The sequence below is a fragment of the Mus musculus genome, chromosome 1, assembly GCF_000001635.26.
Source record: "Mus musculus strain C57BL/6J chromosome 1, GRCm38.p6 C57BL/6J".
Taxonomy (NCBI): domain Eukaryota; kingdom Metazoa; phylum Chordata; class Mammalia; order Rodentia; family Muridae; genus Mus; species Mus musculus.
In genome coordinates, this window is record NC_000067.6 from 98173319 (window position 1) to 98197599 (window position 24281).

Here is a 24281-nt window from a genome sequence, read left to right on the forward strand (position 1 = left end):
CGTGGGGAGACAAGAGAGAATCTATTCTTGAAGAGAAAGTGGAAAAGGTGAAGTGGATCAATTTATGCTCATATCTCATAGTCAGCATCCTCATTTCCTTCTTAAAGGGCAAAGGGAACCCTGCTGGATAGTTTTGTGTCAACTTGACACAAGCTAAAGCCATCTGAGAGGAGAGAACTTCAATTAAGAAAATGCTTCATAAGTTCAGATAAGCAGACCTGCAGGACATTTTCTTAATTAATGATTGATAGAGGAGGGATCAGCCTATTGTGAGTGGTGCCACCCTTGGGTTGGTGGTCCGGGACTCTGAAAGAAAGCAGCTTGAACAAGCCATGAGGAGCAACCAGTAAGCAGGATTTGTCCAACCCCCACAGTAGGACAAATGAGTGAGATGCAATCATTTGAAGTGATGAAACAAAAGGTGAGTGTTCGAGCAACTTGTTCTTATTCCAAACTACATTTCCCTACAAAATGTTTGAATTTGGCCTTTTGCACATTAAGAATTTGGCTTATTGGTAATTATTCTGTTACCTCATATTTAGAAAACCTAGTATTATGAATAAAACTAATTCGAGGCTGCAGAGCAAACATGGCTGTTCAAATACTTTTAAAATAATACCCTTTAGGACATATTTACTCCCATGGGTTTAAAAATTTGTCTCGATGAACTAAACAACAATAATTTGACAGTGACGCCATTATAAATCATGCACTTTAGTGTAATTCCCAGAGCTAGAGAAGCCAGGCCACTGTGATTGAAGCAGTGGATTGAATCTCTGCTGCCAGATGGCTGTTGAAATATAATGGGCTTATAGCTGTCAGCCACAGCTTGAGGCTTGAATGCAAAGGGTAAGCTAGCTTTTCAGTGATGGAAAATGGAAAGGTGGGTGGATACTTAAAATATTTGCATTGTTTTTTATTGGCTCATGAAGGGTAAAGGAAAATGTTATTCATGCATATTCTGCCTGGGATACTATTTTAGGGAAGGTTTGTACACATACGCCACACATCAGGATGCTATTGCTAGTTTTTGTATACACTGTCTTTGAAAAGAACCAGATCAGAATTCTTGAGCTGTTCACCCGGCTTTGTTCTGGTAGTTCATGAGAAACACACCCAATGAGAAAAGATTTCCATGACTTCCCCAGCTTTTTTAGTATGAGGTTTCTAAATTTTCTCTAATCACTGACCTCATTTTTCTGGTTACGCTGTATGTCACAATTGGTTTGGGGCAAAATTCCTTCAAATTTTCTATTCTGTGCCAGAATAGCCTTGAAACAATATAATTCTTGACGGGATGAAGCTGTTTCCGTGTTTCTGTAAGTTCTGTTAGAGAACGCATCTGGAGCCATTCAACCATGTGCAGTGTTTTAAAACGCCAGAATGAGGGTATCAGAAGAGCCCCTTGAGGAAGGAGAGATGACGTTTGCTGTGCTCTGCTAATATCAATTCCGGAAGAATATGTCTGGCAACACATTTATCCTGATAAACATGATGATAGGGAACAGTTTGTTTAAGCATCGGCTGAATGTATTTACTGATACATCTGTATATAGGCTGTCAGGCTGCATAAAAGAGGCCATAACAGAATACAGTTGCAGGCAGTGAGTTATATAATGAGATCAATCCAGTGAGAATCTGGCATCCAGACGCAGTTTTACTGACAGCGTGAAGAGTCAGCTTATCCACCCAAGTTAGGGATACATATATTTCCTTTTGGTCACTGTTCATGAAATCACATTGTTATCTCCTTCAGCTGTTCAATGAGCCTCTGGAGAGATGAAAGGCAAAAGAGAAAGGCCTCCGGCTAAAGACTTCATGGCTGGGAAACCCACAATTTTTATGCAGGTAAATTTCCTAAATAGAAGAGTACCACAGAATCTTAGGCCATTTGGAAATAAATATGCTGTTCCAACCCTGTGATATTTGCAAAACCCTATAGTATTGTAGCTCTCTTACTCATAAATATAGGATAGTAGTCTTTTAAAAGGCCTAGAAAAAAATCATCCCAATGAAGGTAATATTGAAAACTAGTGACGCAGGGATTACTGAAGTCAAAGTGAGTAGGTTTTCAATCACTTTAGTTTCACAAATTGACACTATTAAGGTTAATATATAGATGCCTGCCAGCACAGTTACCATTAAGAACCTATCAGTATTTCCATTATAAATCCCATTTTTCAGGGGTTAATAACTTGGTCATAAAAATTCACTGCAGGCTGAAATCAAGTCTTGAAAGGAAATAATTTTCCTTAATCCCAGCACAAGAGCTTGCTCATGTTCCAGAGACTAAGATGGCCTGATGTCAGCAGACATAGATTATGTGTATTGGAGTGTTCCAAAGAAACAAAATCAATAGGGTATATAGAAATATATATGAGGATATTCATTATGAATTTACTTCTAGATTCTGAAGGCTACATATTATATCTGCTGAAAGGGGGCCAGAAAAACCAACAATATAGTTTCAGTTCCAACTTCATACCTTAGACCAAGAGGAGAAAATGGGGACTGAATTTGGGTACTGAGAACCAGGAGCATGGATGCCCACAGCAAGGAATGGCAGATACTCTAGTTTAAGCAGGGAAGGGGACCTTCACCGTTTTCTCTAATTTTGGCCTCTAGGAATTAGATGACACCTTATCCACACTGGTTAGTGTGAACTCTGTAACTCAGTCTACCAACTCAAATGCTGATTATCTGTCTGGAATACCCTCAGAGATATATGCAGATACTTAGTTTTACCAGATAACCTGGCATCTTTAAGCCTGGTCAAGTTGACACTGAATGTTCATCATCAGATGCACAAACTCTTATCTAAAAATGTAGCACCAATCCTGCTCCTGTCGGGCATGGCAAGCATTATATCTGCTGTCATTTGTTTCTTGGTGTTTTCTTTTTATTATTTTTCTTTCCCTCTTTCTCATATTCCATTTTTTCTCTCTGTGTTTCTCAAATTCATTATTTTTTTTCCTGCATCATCATCTGGAGTGAAACTCACTTCTTCCCACATAATAAACATTTGAATATTTCTAAGTGGAGAAAAAGCAAACACTTCTATGTGTAAGGTCAAAGCTGTGTGTATGACTACATGGATATGCTTATTTTCCCTCTGTTACGATAATCTGTGCAACACGAAACTATAAATAGAAACACTGTGTGGTTATTTCTATATGTCAGTAAAGCTATAAGGTATAGTTCCAGTGTGGAAGCTGATTAAATTATATTCTTTTTTAGTAGCCAGAAGAATACTACAGACTTGTTCGATATTTACCATATCCACACTAAGCATTATAGTCTGCTTCCTGTTGCTGTGATAAACACCATGACCAAAAGCAACTCGGAGAGGAAAGGGGTTTATTTCAGCTTACAGGTTAGATGCTATGGTCAAGAGAACCCAAGGAAGAAACTCAAAGAAAAAGATTTAAAGTAACCAAGAAGGAAGGTTGCTTACTTGCGTTCTCCCTCTGACTTATTCTACTTCCTGTTGTATATGGCCCAGGCTTCCTGCTAGGGGAAGCACTACTCACAGTAGACTGCGGCCTTCTCTGTTGTCAATTAGCAATTAAGAGAATGCCTCACTGATTTGGTGGCAGGCCAATCTTAGATGGACAATTCTTCGGGTGACGTTCCCTTTTTCGAGGTGACTCTAGGTTTGTGTCAAGTTGGCAATTGAAGATAAGTATGTCAATAACTGTGGAATTATACTCATATGTAGATAGATAGATAGATAGATAGATAGATAGATAGATACATACATACATACATACATACATACATGTTGTATATTGTGATGGTTTATATATGCTTGGGCCAGGAAGTGGCACTATCAGGAGGTGTGGCCTTGTTGGAGTAGGTGTGTCACTATGGGTGTGGGATTAAATTCTCTAGTCCTTGCTGCTTGGAAGCCAGTACTCTGCTAGAAGCCTTCAAATGAAGATGTACAACTCTCAGCTCTACCTGTATCACACCTGCCTGGATACTGCTATGTTTCTGCCTTGATGATAATGGACTAAACCTCTGAACTTGTAAGTCAGCCCCAAGCATATAGAAACCATCATGTATGTCAACTCCTAGACATAGAAAGAATTTTAGGAGTACTTTTTCTTTTAAAATAAATCTTAAATTAAAATAGAATAACACCACATTCCCCTTCCCCATCCTTCATCCATATCAACCCCTCCTATGCCTTTTTACTTTCAAATTAGTAGTTTCTTTTCTTTTTGATTATTATTGTTACATAAATATGTATGTGTATACAAAGATATAGAAATTCAACCTATGGAGCCCATTTTTGTTGCCTGTGTGCATATGGTTTCAGGACTGACCACCACGTATTGGATAATCAGTAACAGGGCTCATCCCTGGGAGAAGCTAATTCTTGCTCTCCTAGAAGGTTCTCATCTGAAGGTGGAACTCCATGCTACATTTCCTTTATGACATTAATATTATTTATTAATATTGCCACTGTCCTGGTCTTGTTTATGCAGCCATTTCTAAAAGAGACGGTTTTACAGCCACGTACTGGTATTCTAGCTCTCAGGATCTTTCTCCCCTTTCTCCTGTGTTGTTCCCATGCAAGAATTTATATGATTAAAAATTGCATTACCGCCGGGTGTGGGGGCCCATGCCTTTAATCCCAGCACTTGGGAGGCAGAGGCAGGTGGATTTCTGCGTTCGAGGCCAACCTGGTCTACAAATTGAGTTCCAGGACAACCAGGGCTGTACAGAGAAACCCTGTTTCGAAAAAACAAAACAAAACAAAACAAAAAATTGCATTACCTACAACATTTAAAATAAAGTCCAATATTTTAAAGAGTTCATTGAGAATATTTTGGTGGGTAAAGGCTATTTTACTTTTTAACCGATTTTCTTTTCTTTTCTTTTCTTTTCTTTTCTTTTCTTTTCTTTCCTTTTCTTGTCTTCTTCTGCAATTTTTCAGTACTTAAAGTTCTACTTCTGTGTTTGCTGTGTGAGAGGGAGTGTCAACCTCTGCATCATTGATTAGTAAACTTACTAGTCAAAGTATTAGGGAGCTGCTTTTCAGGAGAGCTTATATAGACTGAATGAAAGAGAGAGATATTTTTCACTGTGAGAAAGGAGAGCAGAACAACCTGAATCACTGTGGGACATTTCAGTGAGTTCCTTGGACAATTAGGGATTGATGCCACATGTCTTCGGGAGCATACACGTTCTAAGTTCTTCCTTCATCTTCCTATTGGTGTGCTGAAGGTTTTGAATTATGTATCCTATGTGTGTGGTGCGCTGTGGGGGGGGGGGGGCGGGGACGCGCATGCTTGCGCGCGTACGTGTGCAGAAGTAGATGTTGCGTGTCTTTCTCCGTTACTCTCCACCTTATGCTTCGAGATAGGAGCTCTCACTGAACACTGAGCTCACTTATTCTGCTAAGTGACTCACCCTCAGCTCTAGGGTTTCTCTTGTCTCTGCCTTTCCAGGCCTGGGATCACAGGTATTTTTTTCTGCAGGGATTGGAGTTTAACCCTTGTGCTTGTACAGCAAGGACTTTGTGACACCTCCTAGCCTGTGACCTGTGCATTGCTGGCATCTCCTAGTACTTAGTCATAACTTAGGATTTCCTTTTTGAGATGGCCTAGTCGGCCATCACTGGAAAGAGAGGCCCATTGGACACACAAACTTTATATGCCTCAGTACAGGGGAACGCCAGGGCCAAAAACATGGGAATGGGTGGGTAGGGAAGTGGGTGGGGGGAGGGTATGGGGGACTTTTGGGATAGCATTGGAAATGTAATTGAGAAAAATACATAATAAAAATATTAAAAATTTAAAAAAAAGATTTCCTTTTTGGCCTGTGTGATATAGCCATACTTAGTGTTGGTCTGATAGTTTACTTTCTAGCTACCCCTCCCATGTTCCTCAAGGGGCAGTTAGTGAGGTATCCAATGTGCCATGCTGCCCCCTACTGGTAAGAGAGGCTGTTACAATTGGGGCACAACCTCAGATTGTTAACATTATCTACATTTGAGCTTATGAGAACTTGCCATGAATTCCTTTTTAATACAAAATAAATAGTGTGCAATAATTCTTTTACCTTACCATTTAGTTTGGGTTTTGAAATTCTTCCGTTTGTTTTCCTTCGAGAATTTATAAGGCGTAGCTTCATTTTCTCATGGTCTTTCTCTAAAAGCACAAAACACATTTTCCTACCCATGGTTTTTAGAAGAATTGTGGCAACATTTTCTTTCTCTTTACACTTACACTAAGAAAAAATTGATTCTTTATGGTTTCAAACACGAGATTTTTGTCTCTAAATTGAAAACATATTAAGTGTACGTGTGTGTGATAACTAGAGTATTGGTTCTCACTCTTTTGAAGGCTAGCCATGACAGATTAGGGCTCTACTGGTTGGTTTCTGATAATGCTTGTCTTTCTGCTTTTCAGATTTTCTCACATGATGACATGGTGGGAGGCGAGGAGAGGAGAGGAGAGGAGAGGGGAGAGAGAGGGAGAGAGGGAGAGAGAGAGAGAGAGAGAGAGAGAGAGAGAGAGAGAGAGAGAAATATTTCTTTGTCTTTTCCAGTTATAAGAACATCAGCCCTGTTGGCATTGAGCCCCAACCTTATTACTCCATTTACATCTTGTCACCTTCCTTTGGTCTCTATCTCCAAATAAAATCATGGCAGAGATCAGAGCTCTTCAGGAACACAACATCTTATCTGTAATGGAAATAATAATATGCACATTTCAATAATCTTAGTTTTTTCAATTACCTGCTTGAACTATTCTTTTTAGAAGCCTAGATACATTGGGTTAAAATTAATCTGACACTAATATTAGAATGATAAGGTATGGTCAAAACACAGCTGAGAAAATCGATCTAAATCCCAATGGATGGATGGGTAGATAAATAGATAGATATTAATATGCTATTTTTCATTACAAAACAAGTTGTAGGGTGTAGCCAGAGAAAGCCCCTAAGAAGAATTTGTGTTTAGTCTCCTCCTGAAAGGTGTTCAGGTTTTTACAAACTTTAGAGTGTAAGGTGAAGAATAGTTTACCACCAGGGAGACACAGACTTACATAAAACATGCATTACAGTTTAAGGAGCTGAGCCCGTGTGTCAGAGAGGACATTTAAAGATTTTCTACAACCAAGTGCTATTGTTCAGTATTCCCTAAGTATCCACAGAATGCTGGTCTAGAATACAGAGCACACGTGTGGCCTTTGTTCTTTCTAAGTCTGCAATCAAAGACTGAAAGTGCTTAGGTCTGACAGCTTGGCACTTTCAGAATTTCCCTAAATCACATCGTACTTTTCCAGTGGGCTGTCATGCTGACTAAAGCAGTGGGTTATGCGATTTGGGCTGAAGCCGCCACAAACAGGCATTGATGTGCAGTTGAAACAAAAGCAAAACAAAACTCTCCCTCCCTTTGTTTCGTTCTTTCTTTGAATGCCTGGTGGGGACAGAATAATTTCAGAGCATCTGCTGGAGCCTCTAGCCATTGCAGAGTATAAGGTGTTAGAAACAACCGATTTGAAATCTGTGATATCAAATACTTTTTGTTGCTTTCTTTGAGTTTCCTTAAACAATTTCTTCCTTCCTTCCTTCCTTCCTTCCTTCCTTTCTTTCTTTCTTTCTTTCTTTCTTTCTTTCTTTCTTTCTTTCTTTCTTTCTTTCTTTCTCTCTCTCTCTCTTTTCTTTCTTCCTTCCATCCTTTCTTTCTATCTCTCTTTTTTCTTTCTTTCTTACTCCCTCTCTCTTTCTTTTTTCTTTCTCCCTCTCTCTCTTTCTTTTTTCTTTCTCCCTCCCTCCCTCCCTCTCTTTCTTTCTTTCTTTCTTTCTTTCTTTCTTTCTTTCTTTCTTTCTTTCTTTCTTTCTTTCTTCCTCTACTTCCTTCCTTCTTTCCTCCCTCCCTCTCTCTCTCCTTCCTTCCTTTCTTCCTTTGTTCCTTATTTCCTTCCTTCCTTTCCTCTTTCCTTTCTATTTCCTTTCTTCATTTAAACTGTGGTGAAAGCAGACCTAGAAACACAATTTCATAGTTATGGGTATGAATGTTAAAGACACGGCTCTCCCTATACATAATCTCATCCCACCCCGTGAAGTGGCCATGTTCCTAATGATACCATGTCCAGTTATATAAATGTCCTGCTTTGATGAATGTCCCTATGCCCTCAAGTGAAACTGGGATCCATACCATCATCACATGAAAGATACACAGCTATAAGCCTATCCTTTAGGAGCCTGAATCAGAAGGATTGCCTGGAGTTTGAAGCGAGTCTGGAAAACAGAGTGAGTTACAGACACACCTGGACTCTAGAGTGATACCTGTGTCTAAAATGATAATAATGTGACTGCAATGCATTCATATAAGAGAATATGATCATATATTTCTCTTTTTTGTGCAGTTTCTGGTCCAAAAGGGGAAAAAGTATAGCTGTTGAATGTGTCTTTATCTTTTATCTAGAGATAATTTTTTTCCCTTGATGATCTGTTTGGAGCTTGAGTGGACTCTTCTGCACTTCCTCTTGAGCTCTCTCCACCACACTCTCCCATCAATCACAAGAAAATGTGCCTGTTCCTAGTCCTCAGAAACCTGGTATTAATAAAGTGTGGTGTTATCTCTACTCAGGGGATGCATGGTTTTGGATTTATGTATAATTATAGAATAAAGTCTTTATTTCTTTTTTTAAAAGAAACATTAAACATGAGCATAGAAAACAACTGCTTTCAAAGTCAGAGGGACTTTCCATTGCTGTTGAAATCATGGAGAAGACCACTTATCTTCTTTGAGAAGATTAGTATTCAAACTGTTTATGTAACTTTAGAAGTAGAACTATAAGAAAAGAATGTGTCTGTATAGTATTTAGGAGGTCAAAACGGTCAAACTAACATTTCCTGGTAGTTTCTTATATGTCAGGCAGCATGAAAGTGCTTTTACATTTCCTTAGCTCATGCTAAACTTGCCAGCAATGCTATTTACCATATAAGAAATAAAGCCTTAGAGGGTATACTGACTAGGTTTGTGTCAACTTGACACAGGCTGGTGTTATCACAAGAAAGGAGCTTCAGTTGGGGAAATGCCTCCGATAGATCCAGCTGTAAGACGTTTTCTCAGTTAGTGATCAAGGGGGGAGGTCCCCTTGTGGGTGCTGCCATCTCTGGGCTGGTAGTCTTGGTTCTATAAGAGAGTAGGCTGAGCAAGCCAGGGGAAGCAAGCCAGTAAGGAACATCCCTCCATGGCCTCTGCATTAGCTCCTGCTTTCTGACCTGCTTGAGTTTCAGTCCTGACTTCCCTTGATGATGAACAGCAGTATGGAAGTGAACACTGAATAAACCCTTTCCTCCCCAATTTGTTTCGTGGTCATGATGTTTGTGCAGGAATAGAAACCCTGACTAAGACAGAGGGTAAAGATCTCCAAAACCCTCTTAGCTAGCAAATGACGAAGACTGGTCTCTCTGACTTGAGTGTTTATCACATTGTACAGTGCTGAGAGCAGTTGTCAACATGCATTTGGAGGTCTGATTGCATCTATTCTATTCAAAACTTGCTATGAACATTCTGAATTAAAGTGTCCACCTCATGAGTGCTTTGTAACTTTGTTGGGTTTTAGAAAGTAGAATGAAGATAGATCGCCTTTAGAAATATCTTTTTTTTGTTTTGTTTTAATTTTTTTTAATTTTTATTTTTTTAAATATTTTTTATTACATATTTTCCTCAATTACATTTCCAATGCTATCACAAAAGTCCCCCATACCCCCCCCCCTTCCCTACCCGCCCATTCCCATTTTTTTGGCCCTGGCGTTCCCCTGTACTGGGGCATATACAGTTTGTGTGTCCAATGGGCCTCTCTTTCCAGTGATGGCCGACTAGGCCATCTTTTGATACATATGCAGCTAGAGTCAAGAGCTCCGGGGTACTGGTTAGTTCATAATGTTGTTCCACCTATAGGGTTGCATATGGACCTGGAGGGCATCATCCTGAGTGAGGTAACACATTCACAAAGGAACTCACACAATATGTACTCACTGATAAGTGGATATTAGCCCAAAACCTAGGATACCCAAGATATAAGATACAATTTGCTAAACACATGAAACTCAAGAAGAATGAAGACTGAAGTGTAGACACTATGCCCCTCCTTAGAATTGGGAACAAAACACCCATGGAAGGAGTTACAGAGACAAAGTTTGGAGCTGAGACGACAGAATGGACCATCTAGAGACTGCCATATCCAGGGATCCACCCCATAATCAGCTTCCAAACGCAGACACCATTGCATACACTAGCAAGATTTTATCAAAAGGACCCAGATGTAGCTGTCTCTTGTGAGACTAGAAATATCTTTATTCATGAATGTGTTCAAAATGTTCAGTATAAGGGATGAAAAGGTTATTAGAGCAGAAAGGATATCTAAGAACTGCCTCACACCTAGCTGGCATATGTTACTCTTCAACTAGCTTCTGAATATGAACACTTCTGCATTATTTGAGAATCAGTCAGATGAAGTGGAGCCACATGATTTTATTGTTAAGCTGAACAGTCAGGACACTTATAGACACTAACAAGTTGAAAGTATGGATGTCACATTGCTTTATACCTAGAACATGTGGTTTGTCTGTTAGGGTTAATGAGGGTGATTTTCTATTTACACTGGATTAGATTATTTTATAGTTTTACTTAAGATTGTAATATAATATTTTACTGAAATGCATAAGTCCTGTTTTATTTCATTGAGAAAGAAAGAGAAAATTGGGTGGTGAATAGAAGCTCTTTAATAACAGTTCGAAAGATACTAACTGACTTAGTGGCTTGTGAGGCAGGATTTTTTTTAAGGGAAACATGCAGATTATTTTAGGATGTAAACGATACACATTCCTGAGTACCATAGTGCAAGGAATGCAAACAAATCATATTTAACTGAACAAATATAGCAGATATCGCATTGAATCAAATCTCTCTGTATGAATTAGGACTAACTTGAAATACTAATTGTGTGTGTGTGTGTGTGTGTGTGCGCGCGCGCATGTGCGTGCGTGCATGTGCATACACACACATACACCCACTAGACATACTATTTTGTCTTCCATTCCAACAAAAGGTAAAAAATATACAGATGTTTTCCTGAATTCTTTCAGAAGTTACTCTAAATCAATGTGATTATTAACAATATATCTTGCTAATTTAAAATGTATTTTCTATGGACTTACATTTTACGATGATATTTTTTCCCTGACTTTCTTATAAGTTAGAAATAGTAATCTTCAAGCCATTAGGAAACATACTGTTAACCAAATTATTCAGTCTAACATGAAGCTTCCACAGTTTGACCTCTGTTGCATTGCTCTTGCGTAGTCTTTTCTGCTTTTAACTTTCATGATCAGATTGAAGACGTAAGGAGCATACGACTTTACTGATGCTGTCCTTCACTGTGATGGTGATGGCAAAACACAGGGAATGGATGGATAATGTGGTGCTTGGAGTTTTAAAGAATTCTGAGTATGAATGTCTATAACAAATATCTAGAGACTAGAATGACTTGGAAACAATAGATTTATTTCTCCTAGCTTGGAAGGCTGGGATGTCAAGAGCAAGGTGGCCACAGAGCCTGTAACTGGGAAGAACCTGCTTCGTGCTGTGTACATGGCTTCTCATTGTATCCACACATGGCTGAAGGGGGACATATCCCAACGGAGTGACTTTCAGAGTGACACTGACAAGATCCACTCCCATAGCTTCTATTTTATTAATTATATCAACTTGTGGATTAATGTTTTGTCACATGAATTTTAGGAAAAAAGCTGAGAACACAGTAGGCTCATTTCTATTTACTATTTCTAATATCAAGTTGGCATACACAAATTGAGGCTTTTTAGAATATAATTTATACAGCAGATCCACACCATCATAAAAGTTGGATCTCCTCAATTTTTAAAGAAATGCTATTTGTTCTTGCTATCTTTAAAACATGAATGATTTTAAAGTGGCCAAGTCACTTTAAAGAGAATCTTTTGAGCTTTGTGGAAAGTGATATTTATAGCAGCTTGAAACTGAATGAAAGCAAGTTTGGGAAGGAGAACATTGACTGACATTCAGGATAACATGAATGCCTACTGTGTGACCTCCTTTCACAGAAGTCCTTACTGCTGTGGGATTCCAAAGGAGAAAGCAGTGCATTTTTCATGAAAACAAAAATGAAATAAAACAAAACCAAATCTCTCAGAAGATAGAAGTGAGATGGGTTCCGAGGACAAATTGATTAATCTATAAGGTAAGTTAAGAAAGTACTTGAGAGGATAGAGGGTCCTCATCGATCTCCTCTCTGAACAAAACAGCACAAACACTCCTGAGATCCATTGTCTGAAAAGAAAGGAATTATTTAGTACTTTTCAAACATTAAAACAGTTTTTATGAAGCCAGGCATGGTGGCATATATACACCTAGAAATTGGAAGGCTGACAAAGACAATTATGAGTTTGGGGATAGCCTGAGCTAAACATGAAGACCTTATCTCAAAAACGAAATAAAAAAACAGAGTAGCACCCTGTTTTATGTGAATTCTTTGTCAGTCAATTCTTTGTTCCTTCGACATAATAAAGGAACATCAAGACTTAACTGGGCAGTGCAATGGCCTGTTGGGAGTTGCCTATAAACAGAAATCTGCCCGAATAACCCAAATAACCTCAGAGCTTCTCTGAGATCTTATTGGAATTCCATAGACTGCTGATGGCCATGATGCTGGGGGTGCTTTTCAGGGGTAGAAACCTGAGCTATCACCATTGTGCAGTCTTCTGATTCTGGTTTCTCCTTTCCCTGGATACAAGTTCGTGGGATTCTAGCTAGGGGAGTCCAGGTATTAGGACACAGAGATGCTGAAATAGAAAGTGAGTGACAGGAGAAGAGTGTAGAACAGAGAGGAGAGGAAAATGGAAGAGACAAGCGAAGGAAAGAGAAGAGAAGAGCAAAGGGAAATGAAGACCAAAGGGAAGAGAGGAGAAAAGGGAAGAGAGGAGAAAAGGGAAGAGGAGAGGAGGGGAGAGAAGAGAGGGGAGAGGAGGGGAAGGAAAGAGGGGAAGGGAGAGGAGAGGGAGGGGAGGAAATTTATTAGGAAGAAACAGTCTATGCTTGGATGCTCTTCTGGGACTAAGATCTGGATATATAGCCTGACTCTCCAGGGGCCCCTTGGAGACAGCATGCTCAGCTCTACCCTGAACTGCATTTTATCAGTGCTGATGTATGGAGGGGATGGCTCTATTTTGTTCATTAATTTACTATAAAGTATATGTTTGGGAAGCATATGTTATGCACCAAGTAGTGTGACAAGATTCTGCAGAGGAGACAATCAAGACAACAACAAAGACAATAAAGTTCTTTTTGTAGTGATACACCAAGACGGGAGAACTGCATGTAGGTGATACTGGGAACAGGTCAGTGGGCCAGATAGAGACAGTGTTAAAGCCAGGCACATGATGACACTGATAGTCTCAATGTTTTAAAAAAATTCACAAAGGAGTGTTTCTCTTATACTTTCTCTGAACTTTCTTCCAGTGATCAATATTGATGAATTTATCTGGTCTACTATGGAAGAACTCAGTAAATGGAAGATCCTCAAAGTCTGCAGATTCTAGCAAGAAATGCTCTGTGATATTTTTCTACAGGTTCATGAGCTAAAAATGACAGTGGACATTCAAGTGTGGTGTCCAGTGAGACAACTCATCACTGGCTTCAAGTAGGGATCTGAGTTTACTCACAGTATCTATTCGTGGTGATGGATCCTGTGACCATTGGATGAAAAGTTTCTCCATTTAAGAAAACCAAACTTTCATCTGAGAGAGGAGGCAGTTTACTATATGATGGGTACCCCTCTGGGCTCTGACAATGTATTTGGACTTCTGTTGGGGAAATCTGAGTTTGTTGTCTATCTTGCAGCCTTTGATTAAGGTCCAGGACCATTTATGCCTTCAGAATCCCGTTAGTAACTTTCTCAAGGGCTTGCAACTGAGGAAAGCAGCAGGTGTCAGGGAGGTACCCACTTGCTATGTACAGTCTTGCTAATTTGTTTTTTCTAGGAATGTCCCATGGACAACAGTAGCCACCATAGAAGTTAATTACAATTTTACCTTTTTATTTATTTATAAGTTTTGCTATTAGTTGAACTAGCAAATGGTTCAATAGTAAATTATCTTGCAGTTCTTGTGTGATGAAACTGCATAAAGACAGAAAGTTACAATACAAGCTTTGTAGTATTAGTATACATGTGGGTTTTCATATATCTACTAAGCTGGAGATGGATTTCATTATTCAACATTTGCATAACAGAAAGTGAGCTTTTATTATTTTCCAATTAAATATTATACCTATTACAGTTTTCTTTTTTTTTAGAAAACAGACTAGTATAAAGTGAGAATTAACAACAGTAAGCTGGCAAACTTTACTAGATTATTATTAGATATAATCAACGTGAAGATCCAAGGAGCCAAGTGAATGAAAGAATTTCTAATCTATAAAGCCGTGTTAGCGTTCTGAAAAGTTACTTGACCAATATATGGTTGTGCATATCATCTGCTGTGTTCTGAAAACAACTCTTGGTGCTTGAAAAAATGAAAACTAAACTGGTTAGTGATGCTACATGGCTTTAATTGCAGGAATTAGGAGGCAGAGGCAGGCAGGCTCTGTGAGTTTAAGGCCAGCCTGGTCTATGGAAAGAGTTCCAGGACAGCCAAAGGAAGACAGAGAAATCCTGTCTTCCAAAACAAACAAACTAACTAAAACCAACCAAACAAAAAAAGTAAACACATAGCTGAAAGGTTTGATTTTTATTCTCAAATATTTTTATGGTCAAGGAAACTGATCCAACATTTGTGTAGTGCAGAGTCCAAGATAGTGCTTGCTTCAAAGTCAGTTCCACCAGGAGAATGGGATGTCTATGGCACACTCTATAGGTTCATATATGGGGAGGCTGAAAGGACTGAAAGTAATTAAAGGAAGCTTAAAATAATGATGTTCTAGGTTATGCCTATTTCTAAAATGTCCCCTTCCTTCCATGTCACTCGTCACATCCTTATTTACCAGCTTAGCTGTTCTAGTGCCTATGACCTCATTGGCCCGCTCTTACGGATTCATCACTTCCTTATCTGGCATCCAGCCTGGAATAACACACATTTTATTACTGAGAATATCCCATTATGTCAAATCAATAAAGGAATTATCATTTTTGAAGGGAGATGGAGCTACGCTGTAGTATGTTTCATTGCTTTCTGCCTCCCTGACTGGGCAAGTCACTTAGTCTTGAGTCTGAGCAAGTCTTAGCTGTAAATGATAATGATGACATTATGAACATTAAATATAGTGTTCACACATGTCCTGCATATAGGAAACACCTAAGAAATGACATTCATTGTTAATTTTTATGGATATATTATCCCTGTTAGATGGTCTTTCACTCTCATTATGCTCTTCTTTAGCTAATGGAAACTGGCATGAGGACCAGGTACATAGGAAGTACCTGATAAATATTTGAACCAGTAAGCATATAGGAAACAAAAAAGAGATAAATTAGAAGCGATATTTTGTGTGAGGGAATGGTGTAGAAGAGTTGAAAGGGACAAGAAATTAGAAATCTCTCTGATCTTACCAGAGGAAAGTCTTGCAGAGCATATTCAGTTTGATTGGCTAGTGAACTACAAGTTGGCACATTCAGGTTCAATGGTATCTGCTATGGTAAGGAGTGTGGGGATATAGTGTTTTGGGAGACAATGATATACTAAAAAAGTATGAGTAATGGATATTTTTAGAAAACCAGATTCATCCCTATGAACCCCGGTGATGGTTGGTCTTAATGTTAATTTGTCAGGAATTACAATCATGTGAGTAGGGAGTTTCACCTGAAGGATTGCCCTGATTTTCTCAGTGGGTGAGAAAAAACCTACTCCAGTGTGAATGGTTCCTTCTGGGAGCCGCCTAGATAAACAGAGAGCCTGGCACTGGGAACATTGTTCTCCTTTGTCCATACCTTCAGACACCAAGTGGGTTTCCCATTGCAGCCATGGCTGATGTCTCCAGGGATCGCAGAACCAGCATTTCCAGGCTTCATCACTGACCAAGGACTAGCCATTCTCCGGGAACGTTTAAGGTTTGCAGCTCCAGGTTAGGATTGCTGTGGCACCAGCCTCTGGGACTGAGTGCTGGGTTGTGGGCTTCTGGTGTGAGACCATGAGTGTGGGATTCACTCCAATTGCAGGTGTACCAGCCTTCAGTACTGAGTCACTGTGGGCTTCTCTGCTTCTAAGCTGATTTAAGGCATTCTTTTTACTATTCAGCTATAGGTTCTGCTGCTCTGGAGAACACTGACCTACTCAAACACTAATGACTTTAACATGTTAACATTTTTATTTGTTTATAAGAGGAACATGTGTGTGTTCACTACACCCCAAGGTTTTGAAAAAAAACTTGTCATACTGTGTATAGCCGTGTGATGAGATATTTTTGAGAAGGGAGGACTAGAGAAAGGTTTCACTTTGTTGCATAGGCTGGCCTTGAACTTGGGGTTATCCTTCTGCTACAACTTTTCAAGTACTAGGCTTAAAGGCAGAATCCACAAAACTCAGCATAAAGAAGATCCAGAGAAGATAGTCTATTCTGATGAAATGTAAGGGTGCCTTAAAGATGATGATTCATGACTTTAGAATAGCCATAAATCTTTGAGGAATGAGCAAACCAAAATTAGGAACATATGTCCCCTCTGCTCTTGGAATGGCACTTCCACGAGAGTCACCAGGAGTTAAATGGAATGATGACAAGCCACATATGGCACCAGATCTGTGCTAGATTAATAACAGTATGAGAACACAGTTAAACAGTGATAATCCCCTTGTTATCCAGTGTCTTTTCCCTTTCCAACAACCTCACAGTACATCGTTAAACACGCAAAAGACACTTGTTAATGGGGACAGCTGACACGCGAGGAGAAGCCATGTGGCCTATCTTTTGAAACAAGCTGAAGAGGCTGATTCTTCATTCACAGGACTGCAGAGGAGTCATTTGGAGATCAAAAAATGAGGCTAACCCTGACTAGCTTGAGGCGCTCCATCTGGCTCTGCCCCATGCTGTTGCCATAGCCACCCATCTCCTAGCAACAATGAATAGCATTTTCATGTCTCTACAGTGACAAAGCATGAGAGTGAAAAACATAAGTATGGCCACAATACACTAATAATCTTAGAGGTTATCTCATAAATTAAGTTCAATCTGAGGATCTGCATGAATATTTGATTTGGTGATTGTATTTTTCCTATGGTAGTCTTTTGTCTTGGTTTAAAATAAAGCAGCCTGACAGCCTGCTATTAAATATAAGATGACAAATACCATTACAAAGGGCACAATAAAGCTAAACTTTATTTTAAATCACACAGAAAAACAATCATCTTTTTAAATAACTGCCCATCAACATCTAGAACTCCGGGGACAAATGCCAGGGTGGGAAAACTCAGCCTTGGACTTAGAAGGAATATTCTGTCTTGACACATCCAGGCTCAGACAAGCCACCAGGAGCCTTTGCATCGAGCAAGGAGTCTCAGCTGAGGTAACTAATCAAAAACAGTAAAGAAGCTGAATAAAGAGAGAAGGAAAGGCCGTCTGCATCATGCTTGTCCTTGTGACAAAGTGAAAACCCGCATGACTCATCTAAGAGGATGCGGAGCTGTTTATTTCTAAAGGTTTGTGCCATACTTGAAGCATGCTTTATTTGAATATTCTGCCAGGAGAATTCCATTGGGATGGCGCCCATTGTTTCTTTTTTAATGAATAGTAACTCTCAACCAGAGAATGCTTTTACCAACCCTCTGGTCCCCACCTGAGAATGCAGAATTTTAGACAGCCACAGAGATGGAGATAGTGAAGTTTGAGGAAATTCTCATTTAAAAACATTTTTTTTTTCACCGTTTTTGTCAGCTACAGCTCATGACCCATCTCTTGTTTAGAAATAAGAATCTGTCACAGTTTGAATATTGCTTTCGTGATTTTTTTTTTTTTTCTATGAGAGCCTGGGCATTTGGTAAATGTCAGTGAAAGATGCAGGCAGTGAGAAGCCGCTTTAGGAATCCTACTGAGAGATTTCTCTGGAGGGGAAACAGCATCTAAACAATGAGGTCTGCAGAGTGGAATAAACAATCCAACACTTCTGCAGGCCATTATCATGTGTTTACACATTGCATGCGGAGTTGAGTTTAGCTGTGCTAACAGCTTTGTGAGAAGAAAATCCCCCCAAAATTAAATAATCAAAAGAGATAGGTGAATGCTGATTTTATGAAATAAACAGTGATTGAGGAGAGAAGAAAAACCAGCAGGACTCAGCAGGAAGCAAATTAATTCTTGCTGGAGATTTACTCTTCTCAAGAACTTAAATTGCCCATTTCCTAATCAGTACAGTTCTTGTATGTTGTTTCTTTTTCAGTCTTCCTAAATTTATTTCATGTTAGTGCTCTTTAATTTTTCACTCTATTGTTTTCTAAATTATAGTGTGAAACTCCAGTTCCTTGAGAGCCTCTGTGAAGTTCTGATCTCAGTTATTTACCATGCCTCTAATTTGATAACAGTAAAATTATTTTCCAATGATTACATTTATCTGTTTCATTTGCCCCTGCTTCAGAGAATGATGTAAGAGGAATACCTAATGTGCTTTCTTTTTTTCCCTGTGTCATTGGAATGATCCGTGACCCAGGCAATCCCATGTATTCATAATACTACTGTGTAAAAACTGAAGCAAAACTGTCTTAGTGTCCTTCCATGGGGAATGGCTGCTCAGTTACTGGCTCTTTCCATGTGCTCATGCTGTCGCAAGCAGGAAAAAGCACAAAATGTTGTTCTCCCAGCTAATTCTGCACACAGAGAAAGATGTCAACACACATTAAAACTGCAACCACATTTGAGAAGGCTCGCAGAACTCTGCAAATGCCATCGTTGTTTGCAGAGCTCGAGCTGCAGAGATGTCGTATGCTTTTCAATCTGCTTTTTACTCTTCTGCCGTCTTAAAATAAACCGTGTAATTCTGGCTCTTGGCTTTTGGATGTGAGTTATGCCATCAATCTGTTGTGATTCATTCACTACGTTATTTTAGGTCTGAATAGTTTGTCCTTTCTATAATAATCACTGTAGTGTTGCTTTTGCCTAGAGGAAGCTATGGTGTCTTTGGGACAAGCAGACAAGCAGAAAAGTGAGTGCAACAATGTGGTGTAAGCACTGGACATAAAAGCTTCCCTCCCACAGGTCTGTTGGCAGGTGGGAAAGTCTGAGTGGCACCTATATATTAACTCTGATACCAAATGATGAGTCCAGCCCTCCAAGTATGAGGAACTCCAAGTACTGAGTTCAGCACTCAGCTGAGTAGTGCCCTGTACTCTAGAAGAGATGTGTGAAATTCATCTTTGAGCCGATTAGCACATTCTACCAGTCTCCCTCTGCAAAGTCTATCTGCATTAAGGATCTTGAAGAAAGGGGAGAGTGTGACACATCTTTCAAGCATTAATCACCACTTCTTGTAACTATCAGAAGACAAAAGGGCTCTGCTGAATATCGAGAGAGCTGAATTAGTGCCAACTGTACAAATTACCAAAGGCGATGGAGAGAAGCCTTTGGCTTTTAATGGAAATTGAATCTTTTACAGCTAGCATGTTTTGAAGATGTCTTAATAATGGAAAAGATCAGAGGCATTCTTACAGGATGAGATGACGGTGACACAAAAGCCCTGAGACAGAATGAACATGACAGGACATTAGTCTTTGCAATGTCAGATCTTGCTGCTCCCAAGATCACCTGGCATTGAATTTGAAAAAGGTCAAATAGAGTAAAACAGTTTCAAAATAAGAATGGAGCCAGATCCTTTCAGGGTTGGATACAGGGCTGGTGAGATAACCATATCTGGCGTCTATAGTACATTATGAAATCCTATTCAGATTAGGATGTAATAGGGGAAGGACAGAATGTGTCTCAACATCTAACACGTATCTTTAATAAATATAGTATGGGAACTCCCATTTTTCTTTGTTTAATACATAATTAATTTATTTGTTTCTCTTCTCTATAATTGTCTAAAGTAGAGGTTTCAAGTAGGCACAAGTCTTGTATCTAAGTGGGATTAAGACATTGGGCCACTCTGTCTTGTTCTACCATCAGAAAGGACACCAAAGCTTTATTATTATTATTAATTATTATTATTATTATAAAGGTAACAGAGAATAGGCAGCTACTTCTTAGTGTAAGTAGCCCTACAATAACTTAATACTATACAAAGTAGGACATGCAGCTAGCTATCTAGAAAATGTGTTTTTGAATATTTGGACAGGGCAACAAATTATTAATTAGTCAATTCTAGAAATTAGAACCCTAGTCTTTTAAAGAGAGGCAAGAGACTCTCTTAAAAAGACTGTAAGATTCATTTTTTTTCATAATAGCTAGGAAATGGAAGCAGCCTAAATGTTCTCCAACTGATGAATGGATACTAAAAATGTGGCATGCATTTACTATTTAGCTATAAAAAAATGAAATCACAAAATAGGAAGGTAAATGGATGGAACTGGAAATGATCATATTGAATGAGGTAACCCAGACCTTGAAAGACAAATATCACATCTCATCTCTCATTTGGAGCTCAGAGTCTTTAAATAGGAATACTTACCTAGAGTAACTGAAGAAACCAGGAAAGTAAGAAGGGACCCTTGTGAATATGGGAGCAGGGGAGGGAAAGGTTGAATAGAGAGGGAGATAGTGGGGTTCAAATGATCTGAAATGGAAAATGGGAAAAATGGGGTGGCTCTAATTTGGAAATGGGGATGGAAATAAACACAGAAGAAGGAGGGTAAAATGACAGTGGGGAATGTGTAAAAAAGCCATAAATACTCATACTACTTATTACCTAAAACTACTTATAATACCTGAAATTCTGTTTATAAATATACATATACAGTATAAATGAAAACTTCATATCTGGACTTATAGTGCTACCCCAGGATCCAGAGACCATCTAATAAAACCCCAGATATCAAGCATGAGAAGTTGTGTTTTGAGGTTTTTGGTTAGGGTTGATCTAGAGACTCCCAGAACAATGAAGGGTATTGCCATTGCCCTTGGTTGCTCTTACAGGTAGAAGGTAAATCCCTGTTGCTGGAAAAAAAGTACATCTCAGACACAGTTCCCAGAAGCCCCTGAGCTGAATGTGGCTTGAAAACCTTGCTGAGGACTAGCGTTCATGGAACCAGAAGATGTCATGCAAGCTTTCAAAATAGAGATACAATTAACAGTCCTTCCCAGCTATGATTCCTATGAATCACACAAATGACCTGCATAGCAAGATAACCTTAAGAGTGCAATAGTGGCACACATACTTTGGTGGTAACCAATAGCTTTTTAATTGTATGAATGTAAGACCCACTTAAGAAGAGAAAACTCATGCCTGGTATTGAAAACCTAACCAAATAGGTGAATTTATTGTCAAAGACCAGCTTTGACATCCAGGCGAATTACGATTGGATGTAGAGTCATTTGCGGGGTGGGGAGCAGGCAAGGGCAGCAAATGCTGATGGTTCCTGACAATTAACTCTCTCTTGCTATTCTAGGGCCAGAGGTAATGGTTTTTGGCAATTGACTCCTGCTAATAACAGCAGGGCATTAGAAAAAGAAGTATAACTTCTTAGGGCTCTTTACTCTTTAACTCAGAGCCCCCACCCCTGAGCTTATTAACTCTTCTTTAACCAGAGAGAAAGGAAAAGAAAGTCACACACACTCACACCCACACCCACCCACACTCACACACACACACGCACACACATGCGTGCACACACGCGCGCGCGCGCACACACACACACGCACACACATGCGTGCACACACACGCGCGCGCACACACACGCACGCACACGCACACACATGCGTGCACACACACGCGCGCACACACACACACACACGCACACGCACACAATGATGCAGAAAGGAGGTACAGTTAGCTTTATTTTGCTTTCAGCTTTCTATAGCTTTTTAGAGAAAAGTTCTCTGTTTAAGAAAAATTACCTCATAGATAAAAATGTTACACAGGAGGGAGTTACAGCAGGATGCTGATTATAACTTCAAAGTAGTGTTTCATTCTATAAGCTCATTAGTTCAAAGCAGTGGTTTTACACGATCTTGCTTTATCATAGTGTACACCTATAACCTCATCCTTGGACCTGACCTAGAATGAAATTTTTTCCCATGATCATTAATTTGTTCTAAATCTATTCTATTTCCTGGTGCAATCTACATGATTGTAGTGCATGAAAGCTCGTTGTCCACCTTTCCATGAAGCCTTTTCTTCCTATTCCATGAGAAAGGGGCACATTCTATTCTTGATTCTGACTTTATTATATCTTTCTGGCACAACAATTTAAACCATCTTCTTAAACTTTCTATCAATTATTCTAACTTCCTAAATTTATTTGAATCAAATCAGGAATTCTATATATTCATTAATACATTGAAACATCTTTGTTTCATGAAAGTTCATCTTCATGTTGATTCTGTGAACCAATCTAACAGACTATAGGCAGAAAGGTCTTTCTTTGTCAATCACACCATATCAGAAAAGGAATGACAAACATGAGAAGGCACACCAGCAGCAAGAAGCAATCCTGGAACAAAGCACCTGGGGCTGTGCCTTTCCAGGGTTCATCCATTACAGCCATGCAAAATGGTAGACTGTCTCCAGGAAGCTTGCTTGTGTGCCACAACCTTCCCTCATGGCTTTCACCAATTTATGGATTTTACTAAACCAGCATAATTCCTAACTATATTCCAAACATTGTTCTTAAACACATGGATAAATGTTCACTTCTCATCAAGGAAAGTTCTCTTTGCAACAGAGAGAGACCTTTACAGAAAACCACAACTGACTGAAATGCAGAGTTGTGAAGCACAGTCCAAACTGACACACTTGCAACATATTCCCACACTTAAGGATTAGAGAATGTTTAGGAAGGGGTGGGGGTGGGAGAGAAAGATTATAAAAGTCAGAGGATCGGAAAGTTTGCTGTAATATCATAGAAATGTATCATAGAAATGTTAAAAGCTTCTCTCATGTAGATTCACCAAGATAACTGGAGCAAGGATGACCAATAGACTAGCTAACATGGATGAGAGACAGCTCACAAGGATTCAGTTGTAGATAAAGAATTCCAGGCAATGCTGAGAGCAGAAGAAACTCTTCTCTAGGGATTAACAGGTTATCTAAACCAAATACCTCGCTCTGAAGACAAATATACAAGTAATATAAAACTGATCAGGTTTATTTAGGCTTTAGTATTTAGGAAAAAATATATTTTATTAATAAAATTAGAGAGAAAGAGGCTATGAACTTAAAGCAGAAGGCAGACAGGTACATAGGAAGTTTACAGGAAAGGGAAGGGAGTGGTGATATAGTTATATTATAATCACAAAACCAAACATGTTATTTTTGAAAATATTAGAATATGTTCATAGAGCATATGTCTTGGGTACTCTATCAAAAGTGTATAAAACAGATAACAGATATGGTACATGATTTTTAAATTATCCTAGAAGAAGATAAAATGGATCAGAGTCTGGAAACACCTGGAAAATTTTATATGAGTTTACAGCAGTGTCAATACAAATATCTGCCGAGACAAAACTGACAGAAAAATTGCTTGAGACATTTGTTTCGAAGTCAGGTGCTTCAAAAAATATGCACTAGGCATTTGTGTCGAGCTGTGTGTTGAGGAAAGTGATTTTTGGTTTGGTGATGTCTGAAAGGGAGGGCTGGATGAAGTTTTCCTCGTAATCTGTAAAAGGATATGAGAGGCCAAGAAGAGGAAGAAACATGCTACGGAAAGGCAAGACTGTCAGAAAAGCTGATGTCAACTGTAGGGGGGGTAGTTCTGATGCCTTAAACAGGAATCTACTTGTGAACACTGAAGGTCCTTTTCCCTAATTGGTTCTTGATTGATTAATAAAGATGCTCGTGGCCAGTGAGCTGCAGAATAGGGAATACTTCCAGGTTTTCTGCAGGCAGGCTAGCAGACACAGAGGAGAAGAGGTTTGCCATGCTTGGGCAGTGGTGCGGGAGAAGGAGCCATAAGCCGTGTGAGATCTCCAGTGGAGTGGCCATTGGCCACTTCCCCAACTGGGCCTCTGGTAGTAGGCAGGATATTAGAATAATTAAGCCAAGGGCAGATTTAGGGGGGTGAACAAGAAGAAGGAAACTGAGCAACGAAAGTTGAGGGCAGATTTAGGGTGCTGAGCTGGGAGTGAAAAGAATGCCACGGGA

The 24281-nt window shown here is 39.3% G+C and overlaps 1 long non-coding RNA gene across 1 annotated transcript; it reads left to right on the forward strand.

The window, feature by feature from the left end:
* Positions 1–329: 329 nt before the first annotated feature.
* Positions 330–17380, forward strand: Gm29461 (predicted gene 29461). Its single transcript, NR_151613.1, has 4 exons — positions 330–421; positions 1757–1848; positions 12112–12248; positions 13526–17380. It is a non-coding gene; the product is annotated as a predicted gene 29461 (long non-coding RNA).
* The last annotated feature ends 6901 nt before the right edge of the window (positions 17381–24281 follow it).